The sequence below is a fragment of the Oryctolagus cuniculus genome, chromosome 18 (genome assembly GCF_051225735.1).
Source record: "Oryctolagus cuniculus isolate XC-2025 breed Fujian yellow rabbit chromosome 18, ASM5122573v1, whole genome shotgun sequence".
NCBI classification, from domain to species: Eukaryota; Metazoa; Chordata; class Mammalia; order Lagomorpha; family Leporidae; genus Oryctolagus; species Oryctolagus cuniculus.
The window spans coordinates 11,184,486-11,208,069 of record NC_142884.1 but is presented as its reverse complement, the minus strand read 5'-3'; the positions used below and the strand labels follow the sequence as shown (position 1 = coordinate 11,208,069).

General features: G+C 61.9%; 1 protein-coding gene across 5 annotated transcripts in view; it reads left to right on the top strand.

Moving 5' to 3' along the window:
- The first annotated feature begins 3,453 nt into the window (after positions 1–3,453).
- Positions 3,454–23,584, top strand: part of BICRA (BRD4 interacting chromatin remodeling complex associated protein) — a 60,102-nt gene continuing 39,971 nt past the window's right edge. Inside the window, exon 1 of one of the 5 annotated variants that reach the window (XM_051837346.3) lies at positions 3,454–6,679. The gene's annotated coding sequence lies outside the window, so the exon portion shown is untranslated. Of the gene's footprint in view, positions 6,680–7,542; positions 7,797–23,584 lie in introns of those variants that run through there. The other 4 variants (XM_051837348.3, XM_051837345.3, XM_051837350.3 and 1 more) reach the window with 4 other exon arrangements.

Sequence of the window (23,584 nt, the reverse complement as noted above, 5' to 3'; positions counted from 1 at the left end):
TGTGGCCAGGGAGTGCAGTGGAGGATGGCCCAAGTGCTTGGGCCCTGCACCCCATGGGAGACCAGGATAAGTACCTGGCTTCTGCCATCGGATCAGCGCGGTGCGCCGGCCGCGGCAGCCATTGGAGGGTGAACACCTGTCTCTCTCTCACTGTCCACTCTGCCTGTCAAAAAAAAAAAAAAAAAAAAAAAAAAGACAGTGATGACAGTGATGGCTGCGAACTGCCCGGCTTCCTGGCCGGCCTGCAAGGCCAGCCAAGCCTGCCCTCCTGGGGCACCTGCCCAGGGCCCCTGCACCTGCTCTGAGACTAACTCTGTTCAGCTTACAAGTGACCGCCTTTGGGGAGGCCTGCCCAGGCCCCCCAGGTCCCCCAGGCCCCAGGCCATGTTGGGGCTGTTTTCTGGACAGCTTATGTTCATGGCCATAGGTTCCCTTCAAGGCAAACAAAAAGCATTGTATTTCAGCAAGAATAACCAGCCCGGTCCCTCTGTTTAAGGTGAGTCTTAAGCAGGCACTTGGAGGCCCAGGTGAGGGCAACAGGAAGAGGTGGGCCTTTGCAGTCACAGCCACTTGGGGAGTCCTGGGTGCCAACCCCAGCTCTGTGCCCCATCCAGGAGGCGGCCTGGGAATCTTCATCTTTATCATCTTTATTCCAGGTCCTTTTTTTTTTTTAATTTTGAGCTTTATTTGATTTGAAAATCAGAGTTACGGACAGAACAAGGGAGAAACAGAGAGAGGCCTTCCTTCTGCTGGTTCACTCCCCAGATGGCCACAACAGCCAGGGCTGAGCCAGGCTGAAGCCAGGAGCCAGGAGCTTCTTCCAGGTCTCCCACGTGGGTGCAGGGGCCCAAGGACTTAGGCCATCTTCTGCTCCTTTCTCAAGCCTTTAAGCAGGGAGCCGGATTGGAAGTGGAGCGGCTGGGGCTCGAATTGGCGTCCATATGGATGTCAGCACGGTAGGCAGCAGCTTCACCTGCTCGGCCACAGCACTGGCTCCAGTTCCAGGTTCTTGCCCACAGAGATAAGAATTCAGAGCAGCGGCATCCATGTACAGTGGACAAGTGAGAGCAGGATTTATTTAAGAGAGAGTGGACATACATGCACAGGTGTGCGTGGGCCACCCCACACAGAGACAACTACCACAAGTGGGCCAGAGAGCCGCCTATGGGGAGAGAGACAGAGAGGAGGCCCGACAAGGCCCCACACGTGATCAAGGGCAAAAGACGGCCACTCTTCCAGTGTCAGTTCCTTTGATGGGGCACAGGGCGGTGCCTTAATCGAATCAACTAATGGGTAGGGTCTTAGCATGTGTGAAGCTTTCTGGGAGTTTTTTCTTTTTATTTATTTTAAAGATTTATTTCTTTCTTTGAAAGGCAGAGTTATAGAGAGGAAGAATTACAGAGTTAGAGAGAAGTTTTCCATCTGCTGGTTCACTCCCCAGATGGCCACAACAGCTAGGGCTGAGCCAGGCTGAAGCCAGGAGCCAGGAGCTTCCTCCGGGTCTCCCACGCAGGTGCAGGGGCCCAAGCACTTGGGCCATCTTCCACTGCTTTCCCAGGTGCATCAGCCAGGAGCTGCATGGGGAGTGGAGCACTGGGACCTGAGCCAGCACTCCCCGATGGGCCGCGTGTGTCACAAGCAGCGGCTTTACCCACAGCGCCACAGCACCCACGCCCTGTTCCTCTTTCGATGGTGGTCATCCTGGTGGGTGTGGCTGGTATCTCACTGTGGTTCTGACTTGCGTTTTCCTAAAGACCGCGAGGTCTTGTCACGTGTTCGTGGGGCACGTTCTCGATTTCCGCATTCACTGGTGTTCACGACTGCTCCCATCCTCTCTCCCCCCTCCCCTGTCTCCTCCTCTCCCTACCCCCTCCCTCTCCAGCCAGACTCCATCTTCCCCTTTCTTTTCTGGAGAGAAATGTGGGACCTCAGACTTTTTTTTTTTTTTTTGAAAGAGTTAAAGGAGAAAGAGAGGAGATTGATCTTCTACCTGCTGGTTCACCCCCCAAATGACTGCAACTGTCAGGGCTGGGCCAGGCAGAAGCCAGGAGCCAGGAGCTCCATCTGGAAGCCTGGTGGGGTGGGGGTGGGGGTGGGGGTAGGGGTAGGGAGCCTTGGCGCTGTGGCATAGTAGGCTAAGCCTCGGCCTGCAGCGCCAGCATCCCATGTGGACGCAGGTTCGAGTCCCGGCTGTTCCACTTCCGATCCAGCTTCCTGCCAATGTACACCTCAGAGGCAGAGCTTCAGCACAGGGCCCTACCACCCCCAGGGGAAACCCGGAGTCCTGGCTGTTGTGGGCATCTGGGGAGTGAACCTGCGGATGGAGGATTCTCTCCCTTTATGTCACCCTGATTTTGATGTGGAAAACGGAATTAAAAGATAATGGGCTTTTTTTTAAAAAAGAGATTATTTGAAATGCACAATGACAGAGAGAGGGAGAGAGAGAGAGAGAGACCTTCCATCCTCTGGGTCACTCCCTAAATGGGCACCAAGGCCGGAACTGGGGCTCCCATGTGGGTGCAGGGGTCCCAGCACCTGGGCAGGGAGCGGGACCGGAAGTGGAGCAGCGGGGGCCCGAACCAGCGCTGCCACGCGGGGTGCGGGCATGGGTGTTGGGCTCTTCCCACCCTGGTCTCCGGCTCCGTGTGTGTTGGCTGTGGCTCCAGGCACCCCCGGGGGTCGGGTGCGGCGCCTTCCTGGGGTCTGGACCTGGGCCCGCGGCGCGTGAGCCGGGGCGGGACGCAAGGGGTGCGGGTTTGGCGGCCACGACCCCCAAAGTGCGGCCCAGAGCTCTGCTGGATGCTGGGGGGGGGGTGTGTCAGACTTTTTAAAAAATTATTATTTACATCGCGTGCGTTTCTGCGACCGGGGAAAACGTCTACCATTTCGCGCCCGCGTCCGCACGCAGCGCTCATCCCGTGCGGGTTCGCGGCACCGCTTCCTCACGTCACAGCCACCTCGCGGCCCCCAAACACGGACAACCGGGCGGTCCGGTCTTTTCGGTCTTATGATGTTTTTTTTTTTTACACAAACAAAAACACTACCCTCACCCTCGCCCCGTAGCGCGTATCAGGAAACGCGCCCACGTTTCCCGCCCCCGGCGGCCGCCGAGGGTGCCCTCCTCTCCTCCCGGGCGGTGCTCGGGGCAGCGCCGCCCGCGCAGGCCTGGCCTCCGCGAAGCTGTCAGGCGCCGGCCCGGGCCCTCCGGAGCCCCGCCCCGCGGCCCGCCCGCAGTCGGCCCGATTCAAATCCAGCCAATGAGAGCGTGTAAACAAACCCAAGCTCCGCCCCACGATGAATAATTCCCCCGCGGCCGGGCGTAAGGCCCGTTTAACACAGCGGGGGCGGGACAACTCTTTGTCCCGCCTCCACGCTTGGGCCAATAGGAGGGCAGACTCCGCCCCCCGCACTTGCCGCGCTGAGGACCCGAGGCCGGGCTGGGCTCGCAGCTGCCTGATTTGGCTGCAGCTCGCGGTGCGCGCGGCGCGGGCGGCTCCGCGGGGTCCGGCGGCTGGGGTTGCGGGCTCTGCGGTAAGCAGCCGCATCTGACGGACGCGCGGTCGGAGGGCAGAGATCGTCCGGGAGTCAGTGCCCTCTGAGTCCCCTTGTAACCTCCCGCCCGGCAACCAAAACCCGGATTCCAGTAGGGTCTTTAGAGGAAACCCTGATTGTCGGGGTGTTTTGGGGTCGCGCAAGGCTTTGCGTTGATTTCTCCTCGTTACTAGAGGTTAGCTTGCAGACAGCTGAATGCAGGAATTAGGAGCGCCGAAAACGGCCTGTTTTGAGCCGTTTGAAGTTGCTTTTGTTCCCAAACTGCCAGCAGCCTGCCAGCTTCGAGCAGCCGGTCATGGGGGCACCGCGTCCCAGCCGCTCCCCGAGAAAGGGGTCGCAGAGGCGCGGCAGCCAGGCCCCGCCGGCCGGCAGCGGTGGAAGGGATTCGGACCCGGCTGGGAGCGCTTGAGCTGGGCTGTGAGTGGGAGGGGTGGACAATGCCCTGGCTCTTGGCCAGAAGGGGAGCTCTTGGGACTGGATTTGGCACCGGGCACTTCCCGGGAACCAGACGCCTCTACAGCAGGTAGAGGTTCTGTATGGCAGTAAGTCCCAAAGTGGCAGACAGGGACCTGTGCCAGCCGCAGACACGCGTAGGGCATCTTTGCAGATTCACCTCGTGTTGCCTGGACTCGGGACAGACAGGGCCGGGATGAATCTCCAGCTGTGCCACCTTGACCTAATCTTTACCCTCCCGCGAACCCGTTTCTCCTTCAGCAAACGTGGACAGGTGTAGAATTGAGGTGTAGGGCTTAGAGAACCATTCCGATTGCCTGGTTAATGCTGTGCAGGTGCCAGTGTGTTGTGGGGGGGTGCAGGCAGCGGTTAAACAGATGTCTACAGCTTTCAAACCATAAAAAAACAAAACAAAACAAAACACCAAGACGGGGGTGGTGCGAGTGTTTGGCCCAGCTACGAAGTTGTCGCTTGGGACTCCTGCATCTCACATCTGAGGACCTGGCTGGGAGTCTTGGCCTTGGCTCAGCTTCCTGCTAACGGGCACCCTGGTAGGTGGCAGGTCCCTAATACCATGTGGGAGATATGGATGGAGTGCCTGGCTCAGGGCTGGCTATTGTGGGCATTTGGTGAGTTAAAACAGCAGATGAAACCTGTCTCCTCACCTTAAGAATAAATTTTACAACTAGGATGGATTTGGTGGACAGACAGACGCACAGAGTGACAAAGCAAACAGGTAACAGGCTGGTCACATGGAGTGGTGGGAACTGGGGTGTTGTTTCTTCTGCTGTCCCTTGTCTGAAGATTTTCACACTATAGCGTTTGGCCGGGGGGGGGGGGTCTCGGTTCTGTGCCGATGCCCACCTGGCCTGTCAGGCGCCCTCTTCATTCAGCTTGAGAGGATCCTTTGCCTCTTGCAAAGACAAAGACCTCAAATCCAGCTGCCTGTGAATAACCCTGAATGACGCCTGACACCAGCAGCATCCCTTATGGATGCTGGTTCCAGTCCCGGCTGCTCCACTTCCGATCCAGCTCCCTGCTAACGCACCTGGGAAAGCAGCAGAAGATGGCCCAAGTGCTTGGGCCCCTGCACCCATGTGGGAAACTGGGAGGCAACTCCTGGCTCCGGGCTTCTGCCTGGCCCAGCACCAGCCATTGCGACCATTTGGGGAGTGAACCAGTGGGTGGAAGATATCTTCTCCCCTCCACCCCCCCCCCCCCCCGTAACTTTGCCTTACAAATAAACAATTTTTTTAAAGCATTTTATTCTCTGGGTGAGATTAGACACAGTGGCTAACACGCTGTCCGGTGCGCACATCCCACACCGCAGTGCCTGGTGTGCGTCCCAGCTAGTCCGCTTCTGACCCAGCTTCCGGCTAACAGCAGGCCGATTCCCGACGCTTGAGATGGGAGACCCAGCTCCTGGCTTTGGCCTGGCCCTGCCCTGGCTGTTGCAGGCACTTGGGGAGTGAACCAGAGTGTCTCTCTGCCTCTCAAATAAGGAAAGAAAAAGCACATTACTCTCTTGCGGCATGGGAACTGCTGAGCCAGGACTCAAATCTAATAGGGGATGACCGCACAGTCCCACTGAGCAGATGGGAAAATGGAGGCACTGCAGCGAGGGGACAGGTCATGTGACTCAGGGCAGCCCGGCCGGCCGGACTGGATTAGTCCCCGCCCAGCCTGGGGAGCCCTGGGGCAGTCGTCAAACCTGTCTGGGTCCCATCGCCCAACTCGGTTCTTTCTTACCTGGGATTCCTAGCCTGCATCTGATTTCCAACGGAAGGTCTATGTCACCCCCAAAGGCCTACAATGGCACCCCACGCTGGCCTCCACTCTGAAACCCGGACGGGCTCTCAAAGATGCCAAGAGCCTGGCTGCCTGTGTCCCGCAACCCTTTCTCCAGCACCTGCTGAGTGCTAGGTACCTTCCCAGGGGCAAGGGACATACTACAGTGCAGTAAAGGAATCCGCACAGCCCAGGGGGTAAACTGAGGCTATGGGGCTTACCCGCCTCCTCGCTTCCTGTGTTGCCTAACAGACTTGGGAGCTGTGTGACATTCAGGAGCCAGGGTGCCCACACACACACACACACTAGACACTCAAGAACTACTTCCTGCATGAACGAATAAGCACAGGAAGTCCTCCCCACTGCCTCCGGGCTTGGCAACCCCCCCACCCCAAGTGCAGGTCCCCTGGGGCTGGCAGCTATGACACCCATTACCAGGTGCCAGGTCCCACCAAATACAATGACAGCGTCAGCAACTTCCTGGCTGGGGACCTTAGACAAAACACTGGCCCTCTCCCAGACAACTTAGGGCTTCGGGCAGCTCTGAGCTGGAAAAGGCCAGGCTGCACCACAGGCCGAGCCCCACGTCCCTCCAGTGGGCTGTGGGTGACCATGAGTAAGTCGCAGACGCACCGCGCTCTCCTGGCTGGGGCACCCCCATCTTGTGCCCACTTCCGGAAGCCCCCCCCACGTTCCCGCGTTCTATAATCGGCCCCGGTAGCGGGTACAGCCGGTCAGGTCTGGTTCTCCCCCCACCCAGCCCCGCTTTCTCCCCATCACCCCCACGAAGTGCGGCCTGCGACCCTCAGCCCTGGAGAAGCGGGGCGCGCCCGGAGGAAAAGCAACCCGCCCAGCGCCACACAGCGAGGAGCGGCAAAGGCCGGGGGTGAGCCGGGGAGGGGCCCTGGACCTCTGGGGTCTCTCACAAACAATACGCCTCAGGAAATGTCGGCAGGCCGCGCCGACGAGGTCTGCCTCGCTCCCGCTCCTCCGGGCCCCCCCGCGCCGCGTGCACCGGCTCCCTCAGAACGCCGGGGAGGCTGCCGGGCGGCGCGGGGGGCGCTCGGCCGCGGCCGCTCCGCGCCGGGCCCAGTCCCGCCGGCGAGGCGCTCGCGACCGCGTGGGGCGGAGGAAGCCGAGCCGCCACCGCCGAGGCGCCCTGGGGCTTCCGGGAGTCCCATCGGCGCGGAACCGGAGGCCGCGGCGCGGTGAGTGAGCGGCCAGGCCCGCGGCCCCGCCGCCTCCTCCGCCGGGCTCCTCGCCGTGCCGCCCTTCCTCTTCCAGCCCCGACTGCTGCGCCGCTTCCCCGGGACGCGTCCTCCGGGCCCCCCGAGCCACTGTCCCCCGCCCCGGGGGCGCTCCGGGCGGCCCCTCCCCAGCCGGGCCGGGCGCCGGGGGTCTGCGAGAGCGAATCCCTGGAGCTGCTCTCCGCACTACCAGGAGCAGCACGGCTCGAGGCAGTAGACAAACGGTCCCGGAGCCCGCCAGGCGCACCCCGAAACCCCGAGACTAGGGCTGAGGAGGGGGCGGTGCCGGCGCAGGGCCCCCCCTCCTCCCCGGGCGTGCGCAGCCTCCCATTCGTTGCCGGGCCCGCCGCTCCGCCTGGCCGGGGCGTGACTGGCTCGCCGCGGCGTGGGGCGGGGCCTCCCGTAAGCCCCTCCCCCGGCGAGGGCGGAGGGAGGAGGAGGAAGAGGAGGAGGAGGAAGAGGAGGGGGGGCGGGACACAAAACCTGCAAGGTTTTTTTTTTTCTTTTGCATTTAATTAAAAAAAAAAATTTTTTTTTTGCACACCCGAGGGGCGCTCCCCGGAGCGGGCGCGGGCCCGGGGCGCGCGGGCCGCGGCGCGGGGCGGCGGCAGGGGCCCGCGGCGCAGCCGAGCGGCCGCCATGCGATCAGGCAGTGCGCTGACCGGCCCGGCCGCCCGGCCCCGTCTGGGTCCTCCCTTTGCAGCCCGTGCGGGGCCGTCCCGGAGACCCCGCGCCGACGGCTGCTCAAACATCAGGGTGAGTTTCTCACAATGTAGCAATTTCTCTTTAAATCTCTTAACTCTCTCTACCTGCGAGTCGGGGCTGTGACAGGGCGCAAAAGCGAGGGGGGAGTGGGGGTTGGCGGCGAGGGTGTGTGTGGGGGGAGCCGGAGCCGCGGCCGAGCCCACCCCCCCGACGCTCGCACACTCAGCCCCCCAGCCGGGGCGCAGCGCCCGCCGCCGCTTGTTCTCCCGATCGGCGCCCACCGCCCCCGGCGCCCCCCACCCCGCGTCTCTCCCACCGTCACAGCCGCCCCGATCCGGCGGGAGCCCCCCCCCCCCGCGCCGCTCCCCTGCCCAGCCCTGGCGCCCGGTGCTCCCCGGCCCTCCCGCCGGCCGCCGGGGATACAATGGATCGGCGGAGCGGCGAGACCGGCGTTCCACGGGGGGAGGGGCGGGAGACCCCCCCTCCCGGCCCGGGCGCCCCCTCCCCTCTCTCCGATCCCCGCCTTTCGGGGAAGGCGAGGGCAGCGGGGCAGCGGGCGGTGATTTCCCGGCCCGAGGCGGCGAGTCTTCCCTCTCCCCGTCTCGCTCGTCCCCTGCAACCCCCTCCCCAAATCCCTCCCGGGGGTGCTGGGGAGGACCGGGGCCTCCGGCGAGCTGGGGAGCGCTGGATGGGGAAGGAGACCAGCAGGTCTCCCCCTCCCCACGGCCCCTGAACAATGAAAGGGGTTCGCTTGGCCCCCCAGCCCCCAGCGGAGAAAGGGGTGGACCCCCGCCCACCCCCACCCCCGCGGCGGGCTGGGCCCGGGGCGCGGGGCGGGGGAGGCGCCGCGGGGGTCGAGGGTCGAGGTGATCTCCGCTCCTGTCACCTCCCGGGGCCCGGGGCGGCCCCCACCTCCGCCGCCCGGCCTGGGAACCGGAGGCCAGGCCCGGCCCGGGCGCCGAGCTCGGGTGGTGACCTTTAGACAAAGGCGGCCCTCTCCCTGGGGTGAGCCGGGCCGGGCCGGGCCCGCGGCCGCCCCGGGCTCCCGCGGAGGACGGCCAGGCCCGGGCACCGGCGAGAGGGACGGAGCCATCTGGTTTCCCCATCCCCGGCCGCCCCTCGCCTGGCTGCTCGGCTCCTGTCAGGGGCGGCCGCCGGGGGACCAGGGGCGGCCCAGGCCTTGGTCGGCGGCCAGGCTGGAAGCCGGGCGAGGAGCGGCGGGCGGGCTCGGCTCGGCCCAGCGCCGGCGGGCAGTGGAAGGCACCGGAGCTCCTTCCTCTCGGCGCCCCTTTGTTTTGCTTTGTGGTTCTGAGCAGCTGAACTTCCCGGGAGGTGGGGTCAGAGGGCGCCGTGTCAGCTCTGGCGCCGATGCCCGGTGACAGCCGCAGCCCTCAGGGGTCCGCAGCCCTCAGGGGTCCGCAGCCCGCGTCCACACCTGCACCCCACTGCGTGGCCAGATCTGGGGGGGTGAATTGTTGGGCCCTTCGATTGCACTGGGTCAGGCAGACTGCAGGATGCCCAGGTCCTGGGCCTGCCACTCAGGATGGGTTTAGCCTGGGCTGAGGGCCTGGGGTGTGGGGAGCAGGGGGGCTCCAGCGACTCCTATGTAGCCCTGGTGATGGAAAAAAACCAGATCGGGTTGCCAGGGGAGGTGGGCAGCTCAGGACCTGCCCCCACCCCCAGCTGGAGGGACTGGTGGACCCTGCCTTCCCCAGACCACCCCCAGCTGGAAATCCCAGCATGTCCCTGCCCTGGGAGCTCTGTATTGGCTCCTGCTGAGTGCACTGTGGGCCGGCCACCGTTGGGAGAGGAAGTACAGGCGGTTGTCATTCCTGTTTCCCAGACAGGCTCATGGAAGCTCCGGAGGGCTCCAGGGGCTGGCCCGGGGGTGCCCGGCCCCGGGTCACACTGAGCCCGGGTTGGTGACCGCCTGGGTTTTCTCTGACTCGGTACAGCACTGTCAGGGTCGCTTGTCTCTCTCTTTGGCACTTTGTCCCTTTGACTTCACTTTGACCTGGGTTTCAAATATACTCAATTCCTGGAAAGAGCTGCCGGATTCTGGCTGTCCACTGCCCCCCCCCCCCCCCGATCTGATTTGGGGAAGGGATGAGGCATGCCTGGGTCCTGGGTAGGTTCATTTCACCTGGGCTGGAGCAGTGCCTCTCACTTGCGGGAGCTGACACTTGGAGGTGTGAGTTGGAGGAATGGGCGCCCCAGGGCCTGGCTGTGTTGGGGCCTCGGGGGAGCCTGGGAGCTGGCCGTACCTGAGCAGGGACTTGGCTACCTGCTGGGCTGTGTGGGGGCAGTGGTGGTGACGGTGATGCGTCTGCCCTGTGGCCTGCTGCTGGGGGAGACATGTGCCTGTCTGTGTCCACTTGGCCTGGGCCTCGACCTTAGGTTGTTGACTGCTTGTCCTCAGTTTTCTCATCTGCAGAGTGGGATAACTCGTTGCCCTAAACTGACCTCCTAAGTGGGCATAGGTGTCCTCCGAAGGTGTGCTCGCACTTCCCACTCCGGTGACCAAAGGCCTCTGCCCCAGAGGAACTCCTGTACTGGGGGACGGCAGGCTTCCCACCCCCGTGACACTCCCTGCCGGAGCTCTGGAGGCTGGGACGCCATCCCTGGGGCACTTACTGCCGCTGGAGAAGCGTGGGGCTGTGGGGGCTGGGAGAGTTGAAGGAGACAGTACAGGCGAGCGTGCGGTTTTACAGGTGGGAGAACTGAGGCCAGGGGAGGCGTGTCCCATGGCCGAGCTGGCTCCCTTAGCCTGACTACAGGGGCTGATGGGAGAGAGGGCCCCCCCATGCTTGTCAGCGGTGCCTCAGCCACATCCCTGCTTGATGTGACCTGTCTTCCCTGGTGAGACCACCTTGGGGGAGGGGTGCGGGAGCAGAGCAGAGGTCTCTGTCATTTCTTGAGAGTGAGCGGGGCTGGGGATGCGCCAGGGAGGACCCAGGGAGGTAGCCCTGCCCCTCCCTGCTGAGTTCCTTCCCAGAGGCCTCTGGGGCCTGCCCAGCCTCTCCCCCTCCCAGCTTGCCTTTGGGATGTAGGGTCTGCCAGAGGCTGCAGAAAGCCCTGGGGGGGGGGGTCCAGCATCAAGCCCCAGGGCTATGGGGGGCAGCCCCAGGGTCTGGAGGTGGGAGAGGCCCCTGAGCCCCTCCGGGAGCAGCCCCAAGCCTTTCCAGCACCCGCTGTGTGGCCGCCTGGGCTCCTGGTCTCAAAGAATGCGAGGGCTGCTGGGGTGGGGGAGCTAATTGGAAACAGAAAAGCTGAACATTCCTTTCCAGCGGCCCGGGTGGATGGCGGGGGCCGCCGGATCCTGCCGCGCCATCCTGGTGGGGTCTTCTTTGGGTCCCCTCCCCTCGGGCACCACGGCGGAGCTCCGCGCCCAGGACGCAGCGTCTCCCGCAGAATGTCGGGGTCCCTTGGCTCTTCCTCCCTCCCTCCCCTGAGTGACTCCCCAGCGAGGGGGGATGCGCCCACCAGAGTCACAGGGATTCCTGGGGCTCCTCGCCTGGCTGGGTCCCCTGCCTGCAGCCCTGTCCCCGCTGACTTGAGCCTTTGTGTCTCGGTGACACGCTGGTTCCCCACGGAGCGGGAGCGCTTGCTAAGGCGTTTCTGGGTTGGTGACAATTAGTTCTGTGTGTGTGTGTGTGTGTGCTGGGGGGGCAGGGGTGTGGTGGGCCGAGGAAGCAGGGTGCCTTTGTGAAACTTCCCCGGGACCTACTGTGTGCTGGTCACCGTGGGACCCAGGCCAGGCCGCCTGGCAGAGGCCCTGCCCCCTGCCCCGACTTGCACAGCGGTGGGGTGTCCCCAGGCCCCCGCCCTCCGTGCCTACACTCTCCTGTGGGACGCCTGTCTGGGGGTGCAGCTGTGGCTTTGCCTTTCTTCCAACTTCTTCTCGCCTGCGTGGTATTTCGCTGAGCCTGCTACTCTGGTGCCTGGAGAGGTGCGAGTCTGCGCCGTGGGGCTGGGGCTTCCGGTCTGGCTCTTGGTGGCTCTCCCAGGGGCCACAGCTTCTGGAAGGAAGCTGCTCTCCCTGCGGTTCTGACCCCAGGTGCCCTCGCCTCCAGTGGCCGCCTGCCGGCAGAGGAGCTCAGAACCCTGGTGGTGGGTTTGCATCCCGGCTCTGCCGCTTGCTGGCTGCCTGCCTGTGGGCAAGGGCTTGCTGGGGCCGAGCCTCAGTCTTCCCCTCTGTGAAGTGGGCTCATCTCGGAACCTGCTCTGCGAGGTTCTGAGGGCTAGATAGCACCCATCGGTACCTAGGGCAGCTTTCCCGCCGAACTGCAGGGTGGCCTGGGCACGGGATCCTTTCTCTGGGCCTCAATTTCTTTGTCTATACAATGGGCCCACCAGGTGCTGCAGGCTGATCCAAGCTGGCTGTCGGCATCACTGCTTTTTTCTCCCGTGGGACCCGTGCTGACTCCCTGGTGCTGCCTCGCTCCCTCCAGCCATCCCTTTAAAAGGTACAGGAGGTGCAGTGTTCACCATAGATGCCCCAGGGTTTTAGGCCAGGGCCCTGCTCCAAGGTTCACTCTGCTTATTATTATTATTTTAATCTTTTATTATGGAAATTGTAACACAACCTCCTCCCCCGTCCCCCAGGCATGGAGAGAACAGCAATGCGGACCAATCCCCATGCACCATCCGAATTTTCCTCCTAGCTTTTTGGTCTCTGCCCTTCCCCCACCCCACACGTTATTTTATTTTATTTTGGCTGCAATATTTTTAAGCTTTTCTGTGATTTTTTTTTTTTTTTTGAATTCTTGTCGTTGATGGTTTTACGATTTCTGGGAATATCCAGAATGTGTCTCCCTTGCTCCAGAGGCTGTTCTGTGCCCTTGGAGGTGAAGGCATCAGCCCATATCACAGGCTGGGAAGACTGAGGCAGCAGGAAGCCGGCTGTGGCCATTTGTCTGCGTTCCCTTGAGGTTCCTGTCTTGGCCGCTGCAGGCCTGGCACCCTGGGCAGCAGGGGATGGGGAGGGAGTGTTTCTGCTGGCGCAGGTTTGGGGGTTCACGCCTGGATGTGTCAGCCTGGAGTGCAGTTTCTGCTCCTCCGGGCAGAATTTGTCACTGTAGAGGGGGAGTCAGAGAAGGGGATGACCACCTGCGTCTGCCTCCTCGCCCTGCGACCGGGGTGGGGGGCAGGCGGTGCCCTGCCCTGAGCCCAGGCTGAGGAACTGCACACGCAGCAGTCGCAGACGCTGCTTTGAGCACCGCTTCTGAATCGGCTCTCGTGGGGAGCACGGTGGAGCCTGGCTCCGAGTGCGGGCGGCAGGTCGCGCTGGGCCGCGGCGTTGGTGGTGCTGGGACTGTGGGCACACCCCAGCTGGCGGGCAGCAATGCCCTTCCGTGTTGAAGAGGCTCAGAGGGGAGCTCAGTGACCCTGCGGCCCCCCCAAGCCAGGTGCACCTACCTTCACCGCTCCCTCTGAAGGGCTGCTCTGCCTTGGTGGGGAGGGGCGCTGCCGTGCGCGACCCTCTCTCAGCCTCCTGTGGACTCCCTGTCACAGCCTGGCACCCCTGGGAGCTGAGTGAGCGGATATGGCTGCCAGAGGCTTCGGCACCCTGTGTTTTGTTTTTTATTTACTTGGCGGGGGGCAGAGACAGGCAGGTGTATCTCCTATCTGCTGATTTACTCTCTTGCAAAGTCTGCAACAGTCAGAGCTGGGCCGGGGCCAGGAGCTGGGAACTCAATGGAGACCTCCCTCGTGGGTGGCGGGTGCCCAGTTATTTCAGCCGCCACTGCTGCCTCCCAGGGTGCACATTAGCAGGACGCTGGTTAGGGCAGTTGAACCCGGGCACTTCCGTGGGTGACCCAACCTCTCACTTAACTGCAGTGCCAAATGCCCACTGCCGGCCCTCTTGCTAGTGACCCTGTGGGCCTCCCGAGCCCGGACATGGAGGGTGGCCCAGGGTCCCGGGATCCACACAGCCGAAGCCCCCTGGAGCCGCCTTCCCAGAGAGTGGAAGCTGTGTGACGGCAGAGTGGGTGGGCGATGGCCACAGCCCCCACCTCAATGGAGGCTATGACTCCAGGTTTGGGGTGGGGGTCTCCCGGGGGAGACCTCAGCCCCTGAGCCCTCAGGTGAGGCTCCTGGTGCTGTAGCAAGCCCTGGCTACCTGGCCTTGCTCCTCTCCCTGGAATGTGCCAGTGCTGTCCGGGCTGGCTGCGCGCATTACCCCATTCAAAGTCTTCCACAGACACTGAGCCCCCCTTACCTGGGGTCACTTCCCCACAGCCAGTTAAGAAGGCGAGGGAGGGGTCCCCCAAGGCAGCTTGCGAGGGAAAACCATGGCATTCAGCTAACTTTTATGGCAGCGTGTTATTGCCATTGTTCTATTTTATGATTAGCTGTTCATCTCTCCCTGGGCCTCTTATAAATTGAACTTTATCACAGGTTGGGGGAGGAGGTGCTGGGTGCTGTGCCTGGATTTGGGCCTCCACTTGGTGGGGGGGGTCTAGAAACGCACACACTGGCCAAGGAAGAGGAGGAGGAGGAAGAGGAGAGCTAGCCTTAGCGCGCTTTCCCTCCGATCCCTGCTCACCACGGTGTACTTTCTAACAAGAGGCCTCTTGGTGAGGCCCCTGTGGGTGACGCAGGCGCATCGGGGTCTGGCGTGTTGGGGCTGGCACTTGGCTGGTGGCTCAGATCCAGATCAGATTGCACTGCCCAAATCAGAGCTCCTGGGTCCAGCTCCCGGCCCGGCTCCTGCCTCCAGCTTCCCGCCATGGCAGACCCCGGGAGGCAGTGGCGATGACTCGCGTGGTTGGGCCCCTGCCAGCTTGCGTCCCCGGCTCCTGGCACGGGGCCGGCCTAGTCCTGGCTGTTGCGGGCATTCGGGAAGTCGATGGGAGGTCTCTGTCTGTCTGTCTGTCTGGCCGCCTTTCAAATAAATGAAAAACAAAGAAGTTCCCTGTGCTGCTTTGACACTCTGCCCAGAAGCAGGGCTGTGGATCCGCTGCCTCTTCTAGAATCTTAGGGACCCCAGGCGGGGTGGACGTTACTCGGGGTTGAGCCCCTTCCTCTGAGACTCTTCTTCCTCCCCCATCCCTTTGCCCGGTTTCCAGGCCCCCTGCACCTGACTGGGGCTCTCATCCCAACCCCCTCCCCTGGGGGCCCAGCCCCACCCCCTTGTCCAGGCACAGGCTCCGTTCCCTGCAGCCCGGTGGTGAGGTGGCAGGTGTCCCCGCGGGCTGCACCTCGGAAGCCGGAAGTCGGAAGCCGGAAGCCAAGGCTGCGTTCCCCGCCCTCTCAGCTCCTGGCTGGGCTGCCATGGGAGCCCAGGGATGCTCACCCAAAGAATGACTGGGTGATGGTTGGCTAAGTGCCTGGGGACCGTGTCACCGGAGCAGAGAGCCCATGTTTGGAGTCCCTACCTGTTTCTCAGAAAGGAGTTCACCTGCTTCCAGAGGACCAGAAATGTTTGCTAAAAAAATGCCCAGCCCCGGGCCCCACCCAGACCCATCTCCTGGGATGCTCCAGTGGGCGGGCCCAGGAACCAGCATTTTCCCCCCAAGGTCCATTGCTTTACACTTTTGTTGCCCGGGCAGCACCCAAGCCTTGTCTCTGTGGGCCTTGTACCCCCTGACCTCAGCCGCTTCCCCAGTACCCCCTGTGTGAGCTTGGAGCCAGTGCTGGCTGCCGAGGGGCCCTGTGGGCCTGCCTGGTGCCCGCCTCTCGTCCCTTCTCCAGCGTGTCCTCTTCGTGGGCCTGGAGAGAGAGAGAGAGAGAGAGAGAGAGAGAGAATGTGTGTGTGTGTGTGTGTGTGTGTGTGTTTGAAAGACAGATCTCCCATCTGCTGGATCTGCTGGATTAGTTCCTAGTGGCCTGGCCCAGGCCGACGCCAGGAGCTGGAAGGGACCGGAGGAGTCGATCTGTCACCGCTGCCTCCCGGGTACCTGTTGGAGTCGGGAGCAGAGCTGAGACTGGAAGCCAGGTGCTCTGGTGTGGATGTGAGAGTCCCGAGGGGCATCTTAACTGCGGTGCCAGATGCCGGCCCACAACGTCCTGTGTTTCTAGTAGCAGCACACGGAGCGAGCTCCGGGCCTCGGGAGACTGATTGAAAGACAGAGTTTCAGAGGGAGAGAGAGAGATCCTCCATCTACTGGTTCACTCCCAGATGGCTGAGACTGCTGGGGCTGGGCCAGGCCGAAACTGGGCATTAGGAGCCTCTTCCAGGTCTCCCACATGGGTGGCAGGGGCCCAAGCACCTGGGCCATCCTCTACTGCTTCCCCAAGCCATGAGCGTGCTGCTGGATCGGAAGTGGAATAGTTGGGTCTCGAACCAGCACCCAAAGTCTGCCTCAAAAACAAAAATGTGCCAGTGCCGCGGCTCACTAGGCTAATCCTCCACCTGCGGCGCTGGCACCCCGGGTTCTAGTCCTGGTCAGGGCGCCGGATTCTGTCCTGGTTGCTCCTCTTCCAGGCCAGCTCTCTGCTATGGCCCGGGGGTGCAGTGGAGGATGGCCCAAGTGCTTGGGCCCTGCCACCCGCATGGGAGACCAGGAGGAAGCACCTGGCTCCTGGCTTTGGATCAGCACAGCACACCGGCTGTAGCAGCCACTTGTGGGGTGAACCAACGGAAGGAAGACCTCTCTCTCTGTCTCTCTCTCTCACTGTCTAACTCTGCCTGTCAAAAAAAAAAAGTGCATATATACACATACATGATATAGGTTTGCGTTGGTGTATATATTGGTACATATGTATATATAGCTATACATATAGTATATGAAATTTATATATTGAACCAGTGAATGGAAGATATCTGTCACTTTCAAGTAGGTGAAAATGGTTATTTTTTTAAAAAGCTCATGGAAAAATGGAATTAAAAGCTAAGTTTGGGGTGGGCATTTGGTGCAGCAGTTAAGACACTACTTGGGACAGCCACTTCCCTGGAGGCACAGGTGGGTCCCTGCCGCCTACTTGGGAGGCCCAGGTACAGTTCTGGGCTCCTGGCCTTGATCTGGTCCAGTCCTGGCTGTTTGGGGCAGTCATTTGGAGAGTCAATGAGTGGGTGGACGATGTCTTTCGCTCTCTCCTTTTCAAATACGGTGAAAATAAATAAAAATTTAAAAACAGATGATCTGAATAAGGAAAGGGTGAATTTTAGCGCAAACGTAGTTTTTTCATAATACACGTTTGTGGTGAGGATTGCAACAGTTTTCCTGCACCACAAATAAACAAACTTCTGTCCTCATCGTCTCCAGGGGCTTTTGGAAGCTCTGCAGGAGGTTCTCCTTTGCCTTGTGTGTGTGTGTGTGTGTGTGTGTGTGTGGTGGGGGTTTCTTTGAGACAAGTCCTGCCCGCTGTGCCCCCGCCTCTGGCCTCACAGGCCCACGCCCACACCCATGCCTTCTCCTGTTTGGGCCTGGCCCCTCTCCCCCTGGGCATAAACAGCCCAGCGGCGGGGGAGGGAGATAAGGCAGGCTCACACCGGCCTCCCCCCACCTCGGGCAAGGTGCAATCAGTGTTTCGGGATTGCCAGTGGGCAGGGCGGGAGGCCTTGCTATTGGGGCAGGCTGGGGCAAGGAGGCGGGGCTTTGGGCTAGAAGTCTGGGAGAGCCCGGGGTGCCTAGCACAAAGGCCATTTGTGGCTGGGGGTGGGGCGGGGCGGAGACACTGGGATCAGGCGGTGGAGCCCTGGGGGTGGGGGAAGAAAGGGAGGCAGGACCCAAGGTCAAGGGCGTGAGAGAGTTCCCCCTTCTAGGGCCAGGTTTGAGGGCTGTGGTGGAAACGGACCCCCAGGCAGTAAAGCCCTGAGTAGAGGGAGATGGGGGGGATGGCCTTGAGTGATGGGGGTCAGGCAAAGGTCAGCATCTCCCGCAGCCGCCCAGAGCTTCCAGAAAGGTCTTAGCCCAGGTGGGCTAGAGGTCAGGCTTCCTGGGTTGAGGCCGGAGCCAGACGATGCGGTGGGGGAGGGGAAGATGGCGGGAGGAAGGAGAGGCAGCCAGGGAGTTTTAAACGAGGTTTAATTGATTTTCATCTACTTGAAAGGCTGAGAGAGAGAGCGCTTCCATCCGCCGGCTCATTCCCCAAATGCCCGCAGCATCCGGGGCTGGGGCACAGCACAGCCGGGAGCCTGGAGCTCCCTCCGGGTCTCCCTCATGCGCTGCAGGGGCCCGAGCGCCTGAACCATCACTGCCGCCTCCCAAGAGCTTTAGTGAGGAGCTGGGTCGGAAGCGGAGCAGCCGGGACCTGGAGCTGGCCCAGTCTGGAGCTCAGCTTCCGGACCCTGACCCTGAGGCCCTCCGGTGAAGACCCCTGCCCGCCCTCCAGAATCCTGCTCTGACCTCACTTCCTGCTCCGTCATCTACCATGCGCCGTTGGGCACCTGCAGGGCTCCCTGCCCGGAGCCATTTCCCCAGGAAAGCCCTCCTTGACTGCCCCGTCCGGTTCCCTTTGCCTCCTGCCATTTGTCTCTGTCTTGGGCCGGGCACTGGGCTCTGATGTGGGAGTCGGGAGCATCCCCAATGTACAGAGGAGGAGACCGAGGCGGCGAGCGGGCAGCCCCCGGGGCCCTCGTTCCACTGGGAAGCAGCCTTGGGTTCGCAGAGGCCGAGACTCCGCTCCTCGCTCCCTCCTTACTTAACCTTCAAGCTGCCTTCCCTAAGGTACCCATGGCTGCCCCACTTCCTGCAGCCAGCAGGATGGGTGACAGGCCGCTGCCAGCGGCCTCGGTTATCCCGTCAGCGGGAGGAACCGGCTGCCTTCCCCTTGGGAGGTGGCCGGCATTGTTGGCATGGGTGGTGGGGGACACCCTGGCCAGGCTGCTGAGCTCAGCAGGGAACCCCAGGGAGTTGAGGAGAAAGGGTTGGCACTTGGACATTTGTAGCTCCGGGGTCTCGGGTCCACCTGGTTAAAAGGAGGTAGGACAGAGACAGACACAGGGCTCTCCTGTCCACCAGTGTGCCCAGCAAAGACCCTAACAGTCAGCGCTGGGCCAGGTCGACGCCCCACGCCTGGAACTCGCTCTGGGTTCTCCCACGTGGGTGGCAGGGACCCAAGCACTTGAGCCGTCGCCTGTGCCTCCCAGGGTGCGCCGTGGCGGGCTCCCCGGTGTCAGAAGTGGCTTCTGCACTGCTGGACGCCACCTCTGCGGCTCTGGGGTCCGCTCTGTGGCGCTGGCCTTGACTCGCAGCCGGCAGGTTCTAAGCCAGGAAGTGCCCGGCCGGCCAGTGCACCCTGGGCCCCCCAGATTCCTGGAAGAGGAGCCTCAAAGGCAGAGGGGGGCGCGCTTCCACGGCCAGGGGGAGCGTTCCAGAGAGGCCTTGCCGGGCCCACCCGCCGCGCTTGCGCAGCAAGCCAGGGGTTCTGAGTGGATGCCCAGTGCCAGGCCTTTGCTGGCCTCTGGGGACACTGCAGGAATTCACCCGGCTCTGGCTGCTTCATGGCTTTTGGTCCTCCAGGCTTCTGGATGTAAAACAAAAGAAAGAGCGAGAACCAGAGAATATTCTAGAAGGTGGTGCCGCTGCGAGGTGTGTGGTCAGGAGGCGTTAGGGGGTGTTGGTCTGGCTCCCACCCATGTCGGGATGCGGTGGAGGCTCCTCCCTCTGGAGGCTTCTTGTGGAGGGGTCAGGGCCCCAGCAGCGGTTGGATGCAGCTGTCACTGAGTTGGAAAGGGATCACCTGGATTCTCAGGCAGCACCCAGCTTCCTCCTTCCCTGTCTGGCAGGTGAGCCCCTGCTAATGGATGATTGACAGCACCTGCTTCCCGGGAGTGGCCGGAGGGTTGATGATTGCAGTCACCCCCCAGTCATCCCCCAGAGTGGGAGCTGGGCGGGGCCAGAGCTGTGGCCAGGCGTGGCAGAGGCTTGCTGCTGTCACCTTGCGTTGTTTGTCTTGTGGCTGGCGAGGCAGAGGTGAACAGAGACAGGCAGAGCTACCCTTCACCGGTTCCTGCCCCAAACGCTTGCAGTGGTTTGGGGCTGGGGCAGGAGCTCCGGCCAGGTCTCCCACGTGGGTGGCAGGGAGCCAAATGCTTGAGCCGGAGCTGGGTGTTGAACCCAGGCACCTGGATGTGGGACGCAGGCGCCCTGACCGGATGCACGCCCTGGATTTTGGAACATTTGCCTACACTTGGCCAGTTGAGCCTCACGAATCCCAGATCTGAAATCCGCAGTGCCCCCAGGTCAGAGGCCTTTCTGAGTGTAGCCCTGAGAAAGTGTCAGATTTCAGGGCATTTTGGATTTCGGAATTTTGAACCCTAGATGCTCATCCTTTGTTAGGATTCAAGGTGATAGAGGCAGGGCCCCTGGTCAGGGTCAGGATCAGGGTGTGGCCAAGGAGGGGTCTGAAGCCAGCTTTGTCTTCTGCATCCCTGCCTTGGGGAACTTCGAGGCTTAGTTGGACCGGGACCGGTATCGGAACCCAGCCGGCAGCATTGGTGATGACAGCGACCACCCAGCTGCCGCACTGCTGGCCACTGGACCTGCCCGAGGCGGCGCTGCTGTAGGCTTTCCCTATTCCCTAGCAGGTGCCAGGTGCACTCAGGCACAGACGGGGCTGCGGGAGTGTCAGCGCTGGCTGTCACCGCCCGGTGCTGCCTGTGCCCCAGGGAAGGCGGGAGAATCCTGTGTTTGTGGCCACGTCACACCTGTGTCCTGCGGCCCTGGGTTTTGTTGTTCACTGCTCCGTTCCACGTCTCCGTTGCACCTGCAGGGGCGGGGGCACATGTGGGCTTCAGGAAACCCAATGCAGGAAGGCTCACCCTCCTCTGGGGACTGGAGGGGTCGCGCTGGCTGGAGCCTGGCGGGGACAGAGAGAGCAGGCGACGGTTCCCCTCTCCCTGCTGTGCCCTGTGCCTTGCCTCGGCCTGTGCCGCTGGCCTGGCAAACCCTCGGCATGGCTCCCCATCTGCCTCTCCAGAAAAACCCCACAAAAATCCCAATAACCAAGCCCGTCCCCTTACAGGCTGTTACTGTCTCCTTAATTGGTGCCTGTGCCCCGCCCCCACCCTGGTCACCTGCGACTGCCGGGCACTTTGGCGTCGTCTTCAACCTCTCTTTCTCCCTCTGTTGAAATTTTATTATAGTATACACACACACACACACAAAGTATACCCTTGTAACTTTTTTTAAAAGTTAATTCATTTATTTTCATCTGAGAGAGTTTCCATCTGCTGGCTCCCTCCTCAAATGCCCTCAACAGGCAGGGCCAGGCCGGGCCGAAGCCAGCAGCCAGGAGCTCCATCCAGGTCTCCCTGGTGGGTGGCAGGGACCCACGTGGTTGAGCCGTCATTGGCTGTCCCCCAGGGTGCACAGTAGCTGGAAGCTGGATGGGAAGCGGAGGCGTGGAAGTTTAAGCCGTGCGGCTGGGCCGCGCCGGCTGGAGCCCTGTCCCCCTACCCTGTACCCGACCCCGTGCCAGCCTGTTGAGTGGCAGCTCAGCCTGCGGGGTGCGAGGGGACTTCCAGGGCAGGAGGACGCGCTCACCTGGGTGTGAGGCCCGCAGGCAGCGGCCGGTGGGGGTGGGGAGAGTCCTGAAGCCCACTCTCAACTCCCGTGCTGGGGGGGGGGGGGGCGTGGCTGAGCAGGGACTGGGGCCAGCAGCCCAGTCCGGGCTCCGGGCATTTCAGCTAAGAGGCGCTCAGCCCACGTGGAAGGCTCTGTGTGTGTGTGGCTGTGGGTGAGTGTGCATGCATGTGTGTTTAGATGTGTGTGCGTGTGTGTGGCTGTGCATGTATGTGTGTAGGGGTGTAGGTGTGTGTGTGTGCAGGGGTGTGTGTGCGCAGGGGTGTGTGTGCGCGTGCAGTGCAGAGGTAGCCGCGCCTTTGAAGTCAGCTGTGCCTCCCCCCCCCCACTTCCCGCTGGCCTTTTGTCTTGGAGAGAGGCAGAGAGAGGGAGGGAGCGAGCGAGCGCTCATCTACTGGTTTACTCCCTGCAAAGGCCCCCTATGCCGGGGCTGAGTCAGGAGCCAGGTCTCCCCCATGGGCACCAGGGACCCAGTACTTGGGCCACCCCCGCTGCCTCCCCAGGGCGCATCAGCAGGCAGCTGGAGCTGGAAGCAGAGCCTGGACTCACACACAGGCGCTTTGACAGGGGACTTGGGCATCTTGGGGCGTGCCCCGACCTCATCCGCCACCCTTGTTTCGCTCTAAGTGGGGGTGAGGAGAGTCATAAAGCCCATAGCTCCCCCTTAGCCCAGTGGGTGCAGAAGGGGCTGCCTGGGAGACACTGGGGGTGGGGGAGCTCAGCTGAACCAGGGAGACTCAGGAAGTACAGCCAGGACTGAGGCCAGGGTGGCCGTGGCCTTGCTCATCAGCCTCTGTGTGGCAGGGTGGGGCGGGGCCTTGTGGCCCTGCCCAGGGGAGCTGTTCCAAGTATGAATGACGCTCCCAGAAGTGCTGGTTGGAGTCAGCTGCCAGGTGGGGTGGGGGTGGCATGTGACCAGCTTCTCTGCCCTTGCTTAAAATGTTTTTAAGCAGCTTTGGGGCTGGTGTCGCGGCTCAGCAGGTTAAGTCACCACTTGCGACACCAACGTCCCGTGTCAGATCGCTGGTTTGAGTCCCAGCTGCTCCACTTCCCATGCAGCCCCTTGCTAATGCGCCTGGGAAGTCAGAGCCGATAATGGTCCCAGTGCTTGGGCCCCTGCACCCACGTGGGAGACCCCCATGCAGCTTCTGGCTCCTGGCTTCAGCCTGGTTCAACCCTGGCTGTCATGGCCATCTGGCCAGTGAATGGAAGACCTCTCTCTGTCTCTGTCTCTGTCTCTGTCAGTCTACCTTTCAAATAAATCCCTAACATTTTTTGGAACAGCTTTGTTGAAACATGATCCACGTAGCGCACAGCTCACCTGTCTGAGGTGCACAGGCCGGAGCTGTCCAGTGCAACCACAGAGGTTCGGGGCCGCCACCACTTCTGGTTCCAGTTCACCCTCTGCCAGTTCTGTGCGTCCTGTATACGCAGCGTACGGCCTCTGTGTGGCGGCAGCGAATGCCATCAGGGCGTTCCTGCTGGAGCCAGTGCTGCTGCACCGTTACTTTTTCAGGGCTGTGTAATAGTCCCCTGGGGCCGCAGACCAGCTGTGTCCATCCATTCATTCATTGGTTGATGGATGTTGTCAGGAATGAGTCTGCTGGGGGCCGCTTCTTCTCCTGCCTCCACCCTCCACCGTGTTCTCCCCCCTCAACCCCTCTGGCTCCACCTCTGCAGGCTCAGCCCCGACGTCACTCCCAGGGAGCCCTGGGCAGGCCCAGAGGCCTCAGCCTGCTGCTGCCCACCCCAGGGAGGGGGCAGAAGGGCAGGTGGGCACACGCTTGGGAAACAGCTGCCCTTTGGGACTTTGAAAGTTGCGTGCACTGATGTTGTTATTTTTGGACACAAGGTGCAAGTGCCCATGTGGGAGACTCGGGCGGCGCCAAGCATTTCAGTGTTGCTCTCTCTTCCCCCACCATCTGAACCCGCTTCCTCTTCCTGGGCTCACACGGGTCCAATTTGAGGCCCCCCCATCCAGAGAGATGTTCTGTGCACCGATGAACACTTCCTGCTGCCTCTCCCCTCTCTTCCTCGCGTGTGTGCCTAAAAGTGTTTTTTGTTTTTAATATTTATTTGAAAAGTGGAGAGAGAGAGAGAGAGAATCTTGCATCTGCTGGTTCACTCCCCAAAGGCCCACAATAGCCAGGGCTGGGCCAGGCTGAAGCCAGGAACCAGGAACTCCATCCAGGGCTCCCACATGGGTGGGAGGGGCTGGCCCCATGTGGGGAGCAACTGGGAGCAACTCGGACTAGACTAAGTTACTGGAATTAAGACTTATTCTATGCATCTGCTCTCCCACAATATGGCGCTGAGAAGGGAAACAGCTTCTACACAGCTGCCTCCAGTTCAACCAATAAACTG